This window comes from Pungitius pungitius, chromosome 4 (genome assembly GCF_949316345.1).
Source record: "Pungitius pungitius chromosome 4, fPunPun2.1, whole genome shotgun sequence".
Classification (NCBI taxonomy): domain Eukaryota; kingdom Metazoa; phylum Chordata; class Actinopteri; order Perciformes; family Gasterosteidae; genus Pungitius; species Pungitius pungitius.
In genome coordinates this window covers 21,932,261-21,951,163 of record NC_084903.1, presented here as the reverse complement: position 1 = coordinate 21,951,163, position 18,903 = coordinate 21,932,261, and the positions used below count along the sequence as shown (strand labels likewise).

Genomic DNA, 18,903 nt, shown 5'->3' with positions numbered 1-18,903 from the left:
CAAACTGAAATGTTACTGATGGATCAATAACTTGTGCAAAATACAAAAATGAGCAGGTACATGTGATGTGTTTTTACCCTGATATCATTTCCTTTGAGATCAGTGGACCTGTGTGACAAACAAATCTCTTTTTTTCTCTTCTCGAGCAAAACTTTCTCTTATTACAAATTGTACTTCATTTTTAATTATAGTGCACACTGACAGCAAAAAAGAAATATATATTGTCATTGTTACTGTTTCAATTCAACAAGGAAAAAAAGTCACATTTTTGTTGATCTTTGCTACTCTGACTATGATATATAAGCTAATTTACGGAAAGCTAATTTTGAATGAATTCCATTAGATTTTAGACTAAAATACATGAAGCCTAGTCACCAGCTTGAGTGCATGTGCCAAGCAGAAGTAATTGAGCTGTCAAGAAGGAAGTCATAACAGTGAAGAGGACCAAGGGTCAAGATAACTTCTGTTTGTACGAGGCGGGAAAAGTAAAAGCAAATGGAATTTTTTTTTGACAAAAGGGAAATTGTCATGGACACACACACACACACACACACACACACACACACACACACAAGGCCTCCGTCTTTGGAAGGAGTCCACACTCTTCAACGAGCAGCCGCGGCGGCCATTAAAAGCCCGAGCGATAAAGGAAGCAGGGTCGTCCAATGAAAACATGCAGAGGAAGCGTGTTTCACGGCTGATTGGGCGGCGGCGGCCGTACGAGCCGACTTTGCTCCCATTAAAGCCTCTGTGGAATCTCACGATGCTTCGGCATTTGTCCCGTTTCTGGCATTTCGAAATAATTGTCAGAATCTCTTTCAGGGTCCGACTTCATCAAGGTTCCACAAGTTGTCGACGGGAAGAAGAAATGCTGAGGGACACCTGACAAAACGCAGAGAAAACGAAAGCGGGGATTTCACCCTCCCCTGTTGTCGCTGGTTTCATCTCAGCCGACTCAGAGAACGTTATTTGTGAGAAAAACAAAGCTCCATTTCCCCTCAAAGACACAAACGCTGATCTATTTCTCTTCTGCTGGAGAACACGTCGCATCCTGAACCCGACAAACCGGGCCGCGTTTGTCGCATCGAGCACCAACGAGCCATTGACGTGCCGAGCAGGCTGCTGTGAGCGACGCTCCCCAGAGAAAACGCAGGGATCTGAACCTGAGAAGAGACCCCAGCCCGGTGGAGGTTGATCATAGGACAGAGTGTGTGACGGGGGCCGGTGGTCGCTTCATAAAACAAAAAGGGGGAAACATGCGAGACATTGTTTGACCTGTCTCATCGGGGCATATTTCAGCTTTAAAGAACATTAAGAGAATTACATATTTTTTAATACTTCCGATGATGTCCTTCATTTTTAGGGGGGGGGGGGGGGTTCATTTTAATTGTCAGCCACTAAGAGGACGACTGGTGGTACTGAGGCAGTCTGCCGCGCACTCCACACACAAATACACCAGCTAAATATTTTGCACATCTGTCAATTAAACACAGAATTAGACGCAATTAGGACCATTACATCCATCTGCATCCCCCAGATAATCAGACTAATATGGCACAACCGCATCGAGTCTGCCTCTCGATAGAAGCAGCAGGTACTGTAGCGTGTGTGTGTGTGTCCCCCCCCTCCGGGAGTTTGACGACTGGGTCACGGTCTGCGCTTGAACCCAAAAGGGACTAGCCGTGTTCGGGGTCAGAGGTCATCCCAGATCACCGCCACCAACAGAAGTGCGGGTGAGAAACTAAAAACCCAGCTTGACCTCCGCCTCGCGGCCTCCCTGACCGGGCGCTGCTGGTGGGGGGGGGGGGTTTGAAATGAGTCCGTCTCATAAGACGGTCAGAGACCCACGGAGGAGTAAATCAGTTTGAATACTCGACAGTTATGTCTGCGTGGAGCGGAATACGCACCGCGCGCCACGTCTATAAGTGACATGCACAAGGCTGGGGTCGATGAGGGAAGCCAGGAAAACAGCACACTTAAGAGCGACGCTGGGTGAACGACGTTGGGGGGGGAGAGGGGGGGTCGGTCAGAGTTCAGGGCACACAAGAGCTTTGTTTAGCTGTTTCGCCCCCCCGAGTTCAGGGGCGGAGTCAAGCGGCGGCATTACGTGCGGAGGGCACGAAGCGAAGGGCCGTTTACGGGGAGGAGCCAGTGCCTCCTCGAACGAGGACTGATACACAACCAGCCGACCCACACAGGTTAATATCATCCGACGGAATGAAAGAAAAGTGCGTTACGGAGTTGCAACGGGGTCCTTGGGGGCCACAGAGGGAGCGGCCTCCGGAACATAAATACATGGGTGACAGAGAGAGAGAGAGAGAGAATGCGTGTACTCCTTGGTGTCTTACACATCGGTGTGCAGCGCACAAGGCTTTCAATTAACAAACCTCGGCTAAGTGCTTTTGTTGCATGAACGTAACTATCCTGTGAGGACGGAGGTTCGTTTTTTTTAAAAACACGCTGTGCGTGTAACGACCGCAAAAATCGGAGGGCACCCCATCTCAGGCGACTCTTTTGGATTAAGGAGACCCCATTGGCTTCCTAAACAGGAAGTGAACCACGCCGGAAGGTTCAAGCCTCCCGCCTGTGTGATTACATTTTGGATTTATTAGGGGAAATCATTGGGGCGTTAATGGCTGTAACCTGGATCCACCTCATCGTGTCCTTCCCCAGGGAGAGAAAGCTCCCCCGTCACTGACCCTCGCGGTCCGTGCGTGCCACTGCGTCCGCTGGTCTCAGCTCGCCAGCCTCTCTGTAGCAGTGCCAGGGCCGGACTGGGCGAGGGGGGGGCGGGGGGGGAGGGGGGGCTAGTTGGCAAGGGACTGACATCGAAAAACAACAACGGGCAGCGTGATAATCCCCCCTAATGCCCCCTGTCTACCCCGTGTCTGCAGTGGCTCTGTGGCGGGTGGCAGATTGAGTGCAGCCATGCGAAAGGTGACCTGCCCCCCCCCCCCCCCCCCTCCCTCCCTTCTCTCTCAGGGTCCCGAATCGGGCGGTGGGGCTATTTTTATTTTTTTTTCTGCCGCTGATTCAGCAGAGATGAGACTGCCGCGTCGCCTGTGGTCATCCATTATGCAGCAGGCTCTCAGTGCTGTCCTCAGTGGGCGCTGGGACCGGGACGCTCCCTGAGACAACGCTGCGGGGGCGAGACAGTCAGGGGTGAAGCTCGTAGTCCTGTTTGTAGAATGATTGACCCTCCCCCCCCACTCTCGTCGTCTCGAGTCTACAAATCTACATTGACCCACAGCCGTCTCACTCACACACCTGCACTTGCCCTGGTGGTCTTCACGGGGTCCCGGACCGAATATACAGAGAGAAACATGTCATGGATTTGAGAGTATTGTACTGTACAAACTGACCATTGTGGAAAAGAAGCTAAATGCATTTTTTTTTGGGGCTGTAAAACCCGAGATAAGGCCTCATTATTTATGGTCCGAGCTCTGCTCTGAAGCCCTACTCTCCGGTGACTTAACGAGATTCGACCCATTGGCATCAATAGCAGCCACACGGAAATAGCCGATCTTCTTGCTGATGCTCTCCTTTACTCAAGTAGGTCACGCAGAGACATCGGCATTACATTGAGGCGGTTTCAAAATCAAACAAAGGCTCTCTGTAGCTACTTTAAAAGAGTATCGACTCTTATGTTTAGTAACAGAGGCCGAACATGAATAATCGATGCACCCCGCAGCGTTGTGTGAGACCTTTTTTTTTTTTTTTTTGGTGGTAACTAACTGAAAATATCAAAGCGTATTTGAAAGACTCTGATAGGACGTCATAAAGGTGGATCCAGAACCTGACAGGTGGAGCAAAAGTCAATATAACGGATTAAAAAGAACCCCAAAACATTACCGAGCGATTTATTTAGCGGCGGGAATATCTGCAACCCGAGGTTCGCGATTTGCAACAACGTGACAATATTGTCGCATTAACGTCTTGATGAATCGCTCGTATTAAGCGCCGGAAGACATGAACCCACTCAGCAACGTAATGATCCCCATTATCTGCTGGTGTGGTTTTCTCCACATGAAACCACACCACTGCGCTAACACACAAAAATAAAGAACACCCTTTTGACGGGAATGTAAATGGGCCTGAAAACGGGGTTTGGCAACCGCCCTCCACTGGACGCCGGATTCAAGTTGTGTTTAATCTGCCGCTGTGGACTCGGGCCGTCCGCGGGCCGTCTGCTCGCAGCCCCCGGAAAAAGGCGGCGCGCCCGTTAGCGGTTCAGTGTATTATTTACATTTTCTCGCATCAATACCAGTTGTTTCGTGGCACACAGGTGGGAGGTTCTCTACGTCCTCGCGGGATCCCCCCCCCCCCTTCGCTGACACGAGAGAAATTCTTTAGGGAGGACTGACGGAGACAGAACTGGGCCAACACTTTCCGTTACAGCGTGTCGCCGAAATGTCAACGGAGAGGATGCGCAAGCCTTGGTGGTGTGGTCTTTTTCTTCCTTTTATTCCTTACAGTTGTATTCAAAACGCACGGTAGATTGACGTCAGTCGGAATGAGGCACGGTCGAATGTTAGGTTAAATGAATTCACAAAGTTTTGTTTTATATGTGGTTACTTTCATAACATGTGAGCGATCGTGCACATAGATATACATAAATATGTCATATGAGTCATGATCACATATTAGGTGAAGCTTGCAAGCCTTGTGCGGCGGGGACCTAATTCATTCAAAATCAAATACAAATTTATATAAAATAGGAATTAAAAGTTACCAGCAACGCCACCTAGTTGATGAGTCCAGGTCTCCATAAAAACAGCATGGATTGGTCCAGCGACCTTTCTCCTGTAATCAACTATAGGTGCCTCCAGGTGCACGTGATCATTGACTGCACAGTGTAATAAAGCAAACCATGCTAACATCATTAAAACAACAGCCCACTGTCCTCCTGGTGACAAAGCCATGTGCCAATGTGACAATGAGGCACAAATAAAGTGTGTCATTAAACTGTAAATAGGCCACTGCGAGCAACTTTTATTTTGACAGGGATACAAGGATCCTTGAAGGAAACCTCGCTCTTCTGCAGCAGGTTTGACAGAAAATAAGCAGATATTTGAAATGAGTAGTTTTTTTGCCCGCCCTTCCTAATGCAATCGTCCAATCCAACGTTCCTCTTGAAGGTTGAAGGCGAGAACCAGAGGCCCCTCGATGAAGCCTGAGCAGAAGCAGTTTCTAGTAAACCTGCATAAATCCACACATTCAATAGTTAAGAACAGTGAGTTCTTGTGAGTGACCTTGTTCAATGAGACAGGGGGGGGGGGGGCTGTAGATTCTCACTCGGGGGCCCCCGACTCCCGGTGACTCCGGGTCGTAACTCCAGGAACCAGAGCAGCGTAGGACCATCATCCGGCCCGCCGCGCCGCGGCACTTTATGGCGGATCGAAGCTGCTCGGGTTTAATGTGTCTGCGGCTCTGACGGAGGGTGCAGTACATAACGCGGGAGTAATAGAGGGCGACAAGCCGATCAATAGCCACGCAAGGCCGCTTGACCCGCGCTTTATTTTTTTTTAAATGACAAATTTCCAGCGTGGCATCGCTGCGAGTGTCCCTCGCCAACAGCAGGCCTGCAGAGGGTCTGTCGGTTGGGGGGGGAGGGGCCGCTCTGCCTTGAAACACGCCTCACAGCCGCCACGTGTGTGTGTGTGTGTGTGTGTGTGTGTGTGTGAAATCTCCGTTTCAGGTTCTATCTCAAAAGGGGCCAAAGTGGCAGTAAAAGTCTTGTAGAGGGAAGGCCGGGGCTTCACCTGTGAAAAGGAGCCTTTTAGTGGCGGCAGCCTCCTGCTCCCCGGCAGATAAAAAGCACATCTGCTTTACCGGCAGATAACGGCGTGCATACTCTCACACAGCTGCTCCCACTCGCACACTTTACCCCTCGCTGCCTCTGCTCTTCATTCGTATCTATTTCTGTAATTCCCTTCCTGCTAAAGCGCTCTCCTCAGTCCCCGGCTGCATATTTTGCTCTGGTTTTCTATTCCTCCCCCCCCCCCCCCCCCCCCCCTCGTCTTCTCTGCCGCATCTCCAGTATTTTCTCTAGCCTGTCGTGAAGTGGCCTGCTCTGAGATCAGCCTGCTAACCTCATGGGTCCAGCGTGTGTGTGTTTGTGTGTGCGCGTTTCAGATAAATGACACAGTTTCTGATTGCAATCAACAACAACTATGAAACTTTAAAAATTTAAGCACATTTAAATTAACAATTACTTGAAAAAACACATAATTTACTTCGCCGACACCTACTTTCATCTGGCTTATGTTTTATTTATCAGCTCCATTCGGGGATGGAAGCACAACATTGAGGAACGAATCTTTCCTCAGACATATCAGGACTCCATAGTCGAACATGACGCACCAGAAAAAGAAAAAACAAACATAAAGGCGTTACTCTTATTTTGGTGGAAACAGGGCCGTTGATATGAGCGTTTTAACATTGCTTCAGCTAGCTGAACTGAGAACGATGTCATCTGAACAAAACTGTTTATTTTTCATCCATCCAATGTGTGGTGCAGCATCACCACGGTAGAACGCTTAATAGCAACAGCAGCTTAAGATGTCTACCTGGAAAAGCTAAGCTAATGCTACTTATATGTGAATAAAGGGATTTTTCTTTTCTCAAATCGTAAAAGAATTTGCTACTGCAAATCCTTCCAATTACAGAATGAAGGCATCAGAGAGGAAATGACCTCGAAACATTTGTGCAACCTCAACCTCCGGTTTTATGTGTGCAGGAGTCGCATCATTTCTTTCATTCCTGTGCACTTTCATTCCTTAAACAATACTGCAGTGCAACAATGAACACAAGACTGAACGTGGCAAAGATTCCCCCCCCCCCCCCCCCAAAAAACCATCACTCCCCGAGAATTCCCACGTGAGCCGGGCGTGCAGCATGTGTGGAGCTTCATCATCTGGTAATCAGGTAAACCCCGTTGGTCCTTCTAATGCACGAGGTAGAGACGACGCGCACAACATGGCAGCCGTAATAAATCCTCCTGAGCTGCAGCCACATTTACTATAAAACACCCCGACGTGTCGTCCTAATGATGAGCAGCAGACCCTCGTTTTTTTTTTTAACACAATCATCCATGAAAATCGGCGTCGTTTCCGTCTCCTCCCGTTGCATTGGGTGCAGTTTAGATCAAAGAGCATCAACACGTTCTCTTACCTGGATTCCCCCTCGTTTCTCTGTTAAGGAGCCGATTTGGATGTGAAACGCCCCCGAGGGCTCAAACTTTCCACTGTAGGAGGAATAAAAAGTTGACGATTATATCATTTCTTAGTTGAATATTCAGTTTTCCTACTTTCAAAGTAGTAAACTTGCTCGGATCAGTGCAGGAAGATTATTAAAAATCATATCTTTTGAGGCATAATATTGCAGGCCATTGCAGGCTGTTCTTTTCTTTCCAGGCGGTTGTAGTCTGCTGTGATCTTACAAACAGAATGTATGATTTATTCTCTTGGCGCAACCTTTTCTGCTAATGACATCATGTCACTATTTTCCTCCAGTAGGAATATTCTATGCTGTTTTTGTTGATGAAAATAATCTGGAGGCATTTATTCACATACTGGAGGGTTTTTTTTTCTTCTGAGGGCTGAATTATTTATGTTCCTCAAACACCGCCAAAATAAAGCAAAGCAGCAAAACGCAAAATAGCAAGGTTTTTCCAAAAGGTGAAACGTGCTTCATCCGAGGAGAAAAGTACAGGGGACACAGAGGGACACGTCAGATAGAATGAAAATCAGCACCAGGACACAAAAATTGATCCGACAAACAAGACGGAGGCCGAGCCATTGATCAGGAAATCCACTATTAATGACTTTGCTCAGCACACTGTTATTGCTGCGGAATTACAGGAGCAATCAGGCAAAGGCAAAAAAAAAAACTGTTTGGTTTGACTTTCAACATCAATAAATGCAAATTCATTTAAACATACAAATAGGTGAAGATCGACGCATCGCTCGCATCACTCACATGTTAAAAGGACATCTGCATCACAGGTGCAACACTTCCTACTGAGCCCTGCGTCTATATCCAGATACCCGGTGTGTGGTGTTGTGATGGGGGAGGGAGAGAGGGCGAAGTGTGAAGGTGGTGTTGGTGGTGGCGGGGAGGGGGGTGCGAGGGGCGTTTTGGAGAAGCTCATTCATCAAGTCATTACGGGAGGTGGCTCCTGTGGTATTTCAGCCTGTCCATCAATGGAGGAGGAGGAGGATGGGGAGAGATTCCCAGAGGAGGACCGGGGCACAGCAGTCCTTCCTCTACCCCCCCCCCCCCCCCCCACTGGCTTTGCCCCCACTCCCTCCTCCCACCTGGTCGTCCCTGCCCTTCTTCTCCTCTGACAGCTCACCTTCTGACGGCTATTACTCCCCCTTCTTCCTCTCCTCCATCACACTGTCTTCCACTTTATCTGCCCCTTCTATTACATCTTCCATCTCCCCCCCTTCTCTCTCTCTCTCTCTCTCTCTCTCTCTCACACTTACCATCCTCCCTCCACATTCTCAGTCCTCCCCATCACGCTCTGCTTACATTTCTCCCGGGAGGCCGCCCTTGACTCTCAGATGTCCCTCGCATGCCAAAAATTACTATTGACATTTCAATTCAGTGTTTTCGCCCCCCCCCCCCCCTCCCTCTCCCCTTTTGTCGCTGCTCGCTGCTGATGCCTTATAGCAGGAGGACATTTACATGTCAATGGGCCAGACGGAAGCAAGGCGGAGTGCGCTCGCTCCCGTAACGCAGTGACGAAGAAGCCTTGCGTGCCGCACATCCTGGTTACTAAGAAGGATTATTAACATATAAAGAGTTAAACTGATCAATAATGTCGCCTGCAGCGCGACCCTGCATCCGGGGCTTGTACACCTCCGGAGTCAGGAAAGGGTTTTCGGGGGTTGGATCACCGCAGACCCCTTCACACACCTGGACACACCTGGTTCAGGCTCCCGCTGCACACTCATATCTACGTACACTCTTAAATAGAACTGTTTTTATACTGTTGTTTGGAAAGCTGTGACATCATTGTTGATATGTTAAACTGAACAGCAGCAACAGTGAGCGACAAAGTCTGCGAGCGCATCGCTGGCAACAGCGAAGAAGAACACCTCAAAAAGCAACTCTTTTTGCAGAAATCTACCCCCCTGCGGCCTCCTGGCAGAGCTCCCATTTGCAGAAACCTCACAACAGGTGTGTCCCAAAAGGACACGGGACGCAGCGACGCCGATCACAGTGTGAACGGGTTCCATTGTTCCAAATGCACAGCATGCAGAATGAAAAACAGACACAAAGCTAAATAAACTCCGTAATCATCCAGCCTTGTGTGGGTGACGCAGGGGTTAGAGGTACCCACTGGGGTTAAAGGTACCCACTGGGGTTAGAGGTATCCACAGGGGTTAGAGGTATCCACTGGGGTTAAAGGTACCCACAGGGCTTAGAGGTACCCACTGGGGTTAGAGGTATCCACTGGGGTTAGAGGTATCCACTGGGGTTAAAGGTACCCACAGTGGTTAGAGGTACCCACTGGGGTTTGAGGTATCCACATGGGTTAGAGGTACCCACTGGGGTTAGATGTACCCACTGGGGTTAGATGTATCCACTGGGGTTTGAGGTATCCACATGGGTTAGAGGTACCCACTGGGGTTAGAGGTACCCACTGGGGTTTGAGGTATCCACATGGGTTAGAGGTACCCACTGGGGTTAGATGTATCCACTGGGGTTTGAGGTATCCACATGGGTTAGAGTCTACCCACTGGGGTTAGATGTACCCACTGGGGTTAGATGTATCCACTGGGGTTTGAGGTATCCACATGGGTTAGAGGTACCCACTGGGGTTAGAGGTACCCACTGGGGTTTGAGGTATCCACATGGGTTAGAGGTACCCACTGGGGTTAGATGTATCCACTGGGGTTTGAGGTATCCACATGGGTTAGAGTCTACCCACTGGGGTTAGATGTACCCACTGGGGTTAGATGTATCCACTGGGGTTTGAGGTATCCACATGGGTTAGAGGTACCCACTGGGGTTAGATGTACCCACTGGGGTTAGATTTATCCACTGGGGTTTGAGGTATCCACATGGGTTAGAGGTACCCACTGGGGTTAGATGTATCCACTGGGTTTTGAGGTATCCTTTAGGGTTAGAGGTATCCACTGCCGGGTAAAGACGAAACTGAACCACCAGACGGGTTGCTGTGCTTCTGACACGTGACCTCAATTGGTTTCACAAAACCTTTATTTATTTACCATACAAATACTCAATGAAGCATGCAAGAGAGGCGTGCGGCGGGGAGGGGGGGGGGGGGTTGCCTGCAGTATATTTCCCTCACAGGAGGCTTCTTGAGATTTCTTGATTCCTTAAGCCGTGTAACGTATCGCCGCCCTGGGAGAGTATGGCAGAGGGCGATGCGTTGCATATGTAAATGTCAGCCGGCTGCGGCTCAAGTGAGGAAAAGTAAAAAAATAAATAAGTAAAAAAAAAAAAGAACACCCTGCAGCATCGATCTGCCCTGCTGCATTTAGTCTGGGTTAAGTGCTCGGCTTCCATTTGGGCCAAACTCATGCAGGGGTTTTTGTAATTACGCCAGAGTCAATCCCCATTACGCCTATCGAGCAGCTGCTTACTTTAATAAAAGCACATGTCCGAGGCGGGGGGGGGGAGAGGAGCCGCTGCGTGCATATTCGCTCGAGTCAATAAGCGCAGGAAGGAGGCATTAAAGGCGAGAGCAGAGCAGCAGGCCTCCACTGTTCCGTCCACTCGGCGATCCTTTCAATCAGTGCAGCAAACAACTCTCTCTCAACATTTGTCTCTTGTCCCCCAGGACACGATTCCTCTTCTCTGTGTCCGCTTACTGGAGACCATCAATCTGCAGCCTCTCCCTGTTGCCCTGCTTTCATCATTTTAAGGGTTGTTGGGTGTTTTTTTTTTTTTTTTTCTTACCAATGAGAGCTTTCAAGGCTGACCTTTGTGCCCTTTGGAAAGGACCGCTGCGGGTAACAAAGACCGTTGACCAATGAGATAGAGCGGAGCGGCCTTGGGTATGTGATCCACATTCTTAATGACAAAGCAAAGCCTGCAGTGTATTTTCTTTTTGGTGGGGGGGGAGGGGGGGGTGGGGTAGCTTGTGATCAGAGGAGGCTCGTCCAAAGAGGCGGAGAAGGAGGAGGAGGTGACCCCCCGCAGGAGGAGCATCAAAATGCGAAAAGAATAATTGGCTCCAATAAACCAATATCAAGTTAGTATTATTTATAACACGTTCAAACTGTTCTCTCTTCTCGTGGAAAGGCGGATTTTTGGGGGGATTCAAATGCTCGTGTTGAGCGAAGCTCGCCGGTTGCCGGGCATTATTTTGACGTCGATCTCCTCACGTCACTCTCAGCTAAAAAAAAAAAGCAGACGAGCTGGGAGATTGAGAGGCAGCAAGGGAACGTTCAGGGATTTAGAAGATACGATGATGAGGGAAAAGTGGAATGAACAAGTTATGGTAATAATGGTTGAAATACTGCTCTGTTATGATTTGATTTTTAATTACATTTTTTTTTTAAAATCTATTCAGTAATTAAATATCCCTGTTTTAGATTTAGAGAGGGCCAAATCTTTTTTGAAGTTTTAATTTCATTTCTTCATTTCACCCAACTGTGCCAATCAATCGTATAGTTTTTAGTGTACATACTTTAAAGAAGTGGAAAATGAAGATGAGGTAAAAAGGGTTTTTTGAGGATCGTCCCTGCTCTTCTAACAGGATTATTATTACTGGTATTATAGTGCAGATCGTCTGTCTTGTTGGTTTTTCATAGCGTATCAAGCCGAGGGCCCCTGACCAGGGAGACCCACTTCCTGTCTACATATCAAACTGTTCCAGTGGAACAAAGAGATAAGAGAGATATTTCTAACCCGCGCTCATTCATCAGAGGTTTGCTGTCGCCCTCAGAGGTTTAAACTTGCAGATTAAGTCAAATGAAGACAAATAGAGCCGGCGTCTTCCAGGTGAACGGAGTTTATCATCATGAAGTCGACGTGGTAAATCAATAACATCCGTCATACGTGTGCGCTTGTCAAGTTGGCTTTTGGAGTTTATTGTTTCCTCTCCATGAGAAGGAACTTTCTGAAGTAAAAAAAAACAACAACAACTTTTTGCCAAATGAATGATTTGGTTGCACACGTTAATCTAAGGGGTGTAATTGTTGGTTTGAATATGTAACAGGTCTGCTTACCGGTGGGATCTTGCAAGGAGACGATGCACACAACGTTGTAATCAATCTTTATTTGCTGTTTTGTGGGGGGTTTTCTGCGTCGGGACTCTTCAGCAAAACTGTAATTTGTTACATTCAATATTTTGTTTGACATTTAAAAAGTCAGCTGACCGAGCCAAGGCAGAGATGGGTTTAGAAAAAAAAAAAACCTTTCAGAATGTTACGAGACTGAGCTGAAAGGAAAAAAATCCAAATTTTTAGGAGGTCAAATTGAACAGAGCAGAGCTGCAGCAGAGGGGTCACGAGGAGCTCCTTGACCTCTAAATCAAGAAGAGGAAACATTCTGCTTCTTGTCTATTTTCTTATTTTCAACACCCCGATCCCCCTTTTGTTTCAGCAGGTTAGCTGAAGCTAATTAGCGAGTTGCATAGCAACAAGAACAATGACGAGCGCCCTTTCAACCATTTGAAACCCCCCACCCCCCCTCCCTGTCTCCTCGTCACCGCGTGATATACGTGATGAATATTGTCTGCATCCATATAGATCAACTCCGCTACTGAATCGCTCCTCATCTATTATTTCATTCCTGACATCCTTTGCAGCGCCATCATTACTGGAGATTTAATTAGTCGGAGAACAAAGGCGGCGTGACCTTCTCCGCTGGTCCAGGAGAGTCGTGTACGCCGTGCAGACAGTGAGCAGATGCCTTTTCCTTAAAGAAACTAAACAGGTGTAAAGGTGTGTGTAGGATTTATTGCCATGTTGTGTCGAGGTTTGGAGATCGCAAAATAATGAATAAATAAAACCAGGATTCTCAGCTGGTAACGTTGACTCAGACGGTGCTGGTGCGCCACATTACTCATGACCTCACAATAGCCACCTGACCTTTGATAACCTGATGTCACTGCCTTTGGCCTGAAGCCGAAGTGTCGTTTCATTTGCAAACCCCCACCTCCCCCCTTTTTCAAACAAAGCCGAAGGACCCGGGCCCTTGATAATTCGCTCAAAGATCAGACGCCTACATGCGAACGTGCACGGCGGTCACTTAGCGCGCTGGCGGCGTTTGTTGCCTGGCTACGTTTCACAGGAGACGGGGGAAACCCGCTCCGTCTGCCGCGCACTCACAAAGACAGTAATTACACAGAAGGTCATTCGATTAAAGGAGGCCGTGCACCTACAAGCCTCGTCACACAAAAAAAAGAAGAACTGTGGATAATTAAATGATTCAAACCCGGGGGCCTGGAGGCCAAGGCAGCGAGACACACGGGGGGGGGGGGGGTGCAACCTTCAGTACTCCGATCACAGCACCTGAGAGACGCAACACACACACACAAAAAGCAATTAATAGACTTTTTAGAATCTAAAATTCTTTTAGAATGTAGTACATTTAAACTACATAATAACTACATCTACGCACTCAAGACTTATTTTATTTGTATTTTGGCTCGCCCCCCCCCCCCCCCCGCTGGAGTCAGTCTTCTTAATTCATTTGCTTAAGCTTCACAGCCAATCAGAGAGATTGCTTTTCACCCCCCCACCTTCACTAGTGATGGACAACTGGTCATTGGCGCTGGAGTAGGCCTCCGTCGGCGAGACAGGAGCAGGCCCTTCGCCGCGCTGAAGGCCGAGGGGGCCCGAGGGGCCGAGGGGGGGGGGGGGGGGGGGAACGGCGCCTCACGTCGAGCGGCTGCTGTTGCCTCGCAGGGCAAACACTACTGACACTGTGTGCCAGCTGTAACAGCTGGAGTGAAGCTGTGTGTGTGTGTGTGTGTGTGTGTGTGCCAAGGGTTTACATCATGGGGGTAAAAGAAGAAACACTGGCGCCAACTGATCACATGATGAATCCTCCTCGGATACTCCCACGCTGCTGGGCTGGTAAATCCTTTACTTTATTTGCAGCCGTGCGGAGTTGTGTTGTGTTGTGTTTACTCTGCTGGTTTGCGTGAGTGCTGTGTGTTTCTCAAGTGGGTTTCAGGAGAACCACTACTTTGGGTTTGCCTGGCAAGCGTCACTCTCATTGAGGTCAGGAATAACTTCACCACGAGAAGTCACAAATTCCTACTTTTTTTTTTTTTTTTAGGGTGTTCTGTAAAATTTCCCTTCATGTTTTTTAAGGAAACACGAAAGAACAAAAATATAAATGTGTTGATTTAAACTTAAAGTAATATAACCCTTAAATACAATAAGTACAGACATTCGTCTAGTTCATTGAACACAAAACAATAAACATTGATTACTTTGAAATTCTCAACTGAAATACCTCAAAATTGTACATCTTTTAACCCCTGAGAACGTCAGGATGAGGAAAGGTGGATTAGTGCTGCTGCACTGCATTCTGCTCCATTTCCTGCTTCTGCGGATGTTTCCACTGGACTCTTTTACACTTTAACAAAGGATCCATTATTACGTCGTTGAAAATAAACGAGACAAATAATGACGACTCAGCATTTTGAACGCCATCGTCATCAAACGGAAACTCTGCAGCGTCTTCAGGTGTCTGCAGCAGGTTTCAAGTCAAGTAACTCGAGAACCAAACCACCAGAAGATGAACTGGGCTCCATCGAATTAATCAGCTTGATCGGACATTAATGAAGTGCTGACCTGCCGCTCACTTTTCTTCGAGGAGTGTTTTTTGTTGTTGTTTTGTTTGTGATTCTCCCGCTTTTCATTAAACTGACTGAAGGTTGGAAGTTCTGTGTGTAGGACAAACGTGATCCTGGACCTGACCTCCAGATTTCAACCGGCTTCCCGTTTGCATCGGTGAACGAGGCCGAGGGTCCATCATCGAGACCATTGGACATCACATCGGGACCTTTAGAATGGAATGCTTATATTCACCTTTAACATGCCCCATACAGCATGGAAAAGGCCTGCTGCATTAAAATTATTTTTATTTGATAAACCCTCCTCCAGGTGGAGATGTTTAAGAAAAAAAAAGCTATAAACTTAGTCTTTTGCTTTCGATATTGATGATGGAGTAGCGATACGAAAGGCTTTTGTATCTATAATTGTGATATTATTCACAATTTAAGAACTATATTGATATGTAAAATAACAATTTATCGAGCAAATTCCATTGAATCTGGAACAATAAAAGGTCAAAGAGCCACACACACACACACACACACACTGAACTGAATGTTTCCATCTAATTATCTTGGGAATGAGGAAGGAGGTTTGTTATGAACCTTTGGACAAATGAAGCTTCTGTCGCTCATCTCCCCGTCGCATTGTTAGCGGGGGTCAGAGGGTCAGTTCTGCTCCAGTTCAATCTCAGAGATTCCTTTAAAGTGTAAAGAGACGTGACAGCATCAATCCACTAAATACTTAACCAGAAAGAAAATCTTGACGTTTGGTTGAAAAAGAAATGAAAAGTTGTGCCTGTCCTGTCTGTACATTCCCAGTGTTTCCCCTTTTTTGTGAAAAAACAAAATGCCAATGCGATGTTTCAAATTAACTCCCGAGTAACGTAAACCGTCACAATAAAACGTTGACTCTGAACGGATCTTAAGCGAGGCCACACGGGAGAGATGAGCGCATGGAAAGCATGAGGCTGCACGACTCCGATTTAGAGTATTATTTCACACCAACTGCACTCGGGCCAAATGAGCTCCAGATTACAATAATACCACTGGCAGGCAATTAGGTGCACATAAACAGTGCATGCAGAGAGCTGGCATCAGGGCGAGCCACACACACACACACACACACACACACACAGGTTGATGTGGTGCTGGGACTCCGTCAGCCTTCACCGTGTCCTGCCCCGTATCCATCAGCAGCAGATGAAGGCTGACCCCCGACAAACACCCAACGCCGCCAGCAGCTGCCCGGGCCGCGATAATTAACGCAGCCGGCGATTTGGCAGAGCTATAAAACGTCCTGACGAGGAGACATGAGAAGGGTGAGTGGGGGGGAGAGACTATCGCTAACACAGAGAGAGAGAGAGAGAGAGAGAGAGAGAGAGAGAGAGAGAGAGAGATAATCCAGGAAGCGTAACAGATTTCTCTGGCACACACATGTAAATCCAGCTTCAGGCTCTGGGTGTCATTCATCCACAGGGGTGCCCCAAAATAAGAAAACACAAATCTATCATTTTTACCGGCTTCTTGCAAGGCTGTTAGTTTGACATATTAAAAAAAAAACACACCAAGAAGAGGGTTAAAACATTAAGATTTTACCCTTTTTTCTGGATCACCCGCAGTAATGTATCATATTATATGTGTATCACATTATATTCATATATATTAAAAATCCACAGCTGCAGAGTAATAGAAAATACACGTAAAGGGCTTTAAAGCACATGGTCTCCCTCTAAAATGTGGGGGAGTAGAATGAAATATATTGATCAAAATGTCAAAATGACTTGAGTAAATGTACTTTCACACCTATCACACTAATGCTAACGCATACAATCAGTATGCAGACACAAGCGCTGCGCCTGTTAGCATGTTAGCACGCTACTGATTAGCACGCGGCCACGTGTGTGTGTGTGTGACGGGGAAGACGTTTTGCACGAGGAATGTTAGAAGGACTCCGTGCGTACGGTTTATTAGAGCATTTATTAAAGAGGAGCGCAGAGCCACAACCGGAACGTTCTCTGCACCCTGAAGAGGTCGGACGGAGGCAGATGATCCGGAGCCCGCGTGTCTCCTCCCGCTCATCTGTGGCCTGTGTTAATATGATTAGACTGGATTATGGTGATGTGCACGGGGGGGGGGGGGGGGGCGACGCTCTGCTGCTCTCGTTTTCGGGGGAATAGTTAATTGGTTGGGTTGCTTTGATGTCGTCGTGATGAGAGAGGAGGGGGGAGGAGAGGAGGAAGGAGAGGAGGAGGCCAGCTTCTCGCCGCCTCCGACTCGCCGATGTGATTCACCGGCACATTTGGTCGGTTTTGAAAAGACTCCTGCGGTTGGTGTGGTTCACCTCGTCTTTCCACCAACTAAGCCGCCGTTTGAGCTGCAGTTCTCTCACATTGTCATTTCCTAGAGAAATGACTTTTAAGCAGGTTGCTCTTCTGGCCTCGGCACAATCGCCGCGCCCGTGGAGGCGGAACACCTGCCGTGACAGCGGGCTGCGCAGACGAGTATGCACTCATATACTTGCACAGGACTGTTCACTGCTAAGTCCGAGCTACGAGCATCATCGCCATCAATAGTGTGCACAATGTTGCAAAAGGAGCAACGCGCTCAAACCAATGATTTGAAATCTGACTGTTTGCAGACAGCAGAGAAACCTTGTATGAATTAGGACATCACTGCGACTTTGGCTGAAAAAGACATGATAAGTAAAAATCTTGCAATTTTATTTGCATATAAAGGCAGCTAAATATATCACAATGAACTGAAAGAGAGAACTAACATTTCCATGAAGAGGGATACAATCAGAGAAAGAGCGAGAGGAACAGAGCACAGAAAGAGCATTTACAGCGGCAAAGTTGAGACAACTATTGGCAACATTTTTTTTTTTTTTTGTGCTAGCAAGATTGCATTTACACACAGTGCAAAATTAGAAAAAGAAAACAATTAAAACACAAATACTATCAGTTACACTTTTAAGGACAACTTTACCAGGTTTAGGCAGGCGCTTTGTTGGGTTCAGACGGCACCTGTTGGATTGTGACCAATTCTTCCTCTCTCACCCCCAAACGGACGTCCACCCCCACTGGGCGAGTCGATACAAAAAAACAAAAAAAAACATTATACAAAACGCATGAAAAGCGTCCGATGGGAGCGTTAAACAAGTCAATTATACAGGCGCGTACAGGAAGAAAAAAAAAGAAAATGCACCAGATCATTTTTTTTTCCCCGTCAAACACAACTTTTAGTACAGATGTTTTACAACATGAATATATAATATATATATATATATTTTATACATACATTTTCCAAATTAGATCAGGAATCCGTAGCGAGATGTTAACAAAGGGAGTTTTTTTCGGTAGCTTTCCGTCCCTGCGTTAGTCAGGTGTTGTTTTGCGGGGTAATAAATAAGGACTTCTCTGAGCTCGCAGAGGTTGGGGCTCTAGCCGAGAACATTAAAGCTAGTTTAAGGCAGCGTCCCTGTCAGCCAATAGGAAAAGAGGAACTGACGAGAAAAACAATGCAAAAAAAAAAAAAAAATACGATTAAAAAAAAAAAAAGAGCTAAACACAAAAATATTAGATGATACAACATAAAGCAATGGCATCCATCGTCCGGCCAATGCAAAATTCACAAAGCATCATTTATCTTACAGATCTGACCAATATTTATCAAGCGCAAGATTGTTTAACCACAAAGTCCCTCCGAGAAAGGAGAATACCGGCGTGACTGTTTCCCCCCAAATTCATTTTACACATCTGTCGACTTGATCGTTTTTTTGTTGTTGTTTTTTTTTAAGCAGATGTGAAGACACTCCGGTCGGACAGGAGGGTGAATATCCTCTTTTCTTGCGATCATTACATGACGTCAGAAAGGAATCCGATATGAAAAGTGTAACCCAACAAAAACATTGATTTCATGTCCAGAAAAATCAGCTTTTGTTGAAAATAACTTGACGGCATCGCCGTCGCAAAAAGAACCGCCGTGTCCTCGCTGTGGCTTCCTCCTCGTCTGCACTAAGGCAACTTATTTTGGCGGGGTGAGTTCCTGTGTGAGGCTGTCCACCAGGAAGTGAAGAAAAAAAAAAAAGACAAACTGATAAACCCGAGAGGGGGGGGGGAACACAGCACTAG

At 47.1% G+C, this 18,903-nt stretch overlaps 1 protein-coding gene across 4 annotated transcripts in view; it reads right to left on the bottom strand.

The window, feature by feature from the left end:
* Window positions 1-17,471: 17,471 nt before the first annotated feature.
* Window positions 17,472-18,903, bottom strand: part of mpped2a (metallophosphoesterase domain containing 2a) — a 40,660-nt gene continuing 39,228 nt past the window's right edge. For all 4 annotated transcript variants that reach the window (XM_037482351.2, XM_037482361.2, XM_037482342.2 and 1 more), the window contains exon 7: window positions 17,472-18,903. This exon is cut by the window's right edge and continues 308 nt beyond it. The gene's annotated coding sequence lies outside the window, so the exon portion shown is untranslated.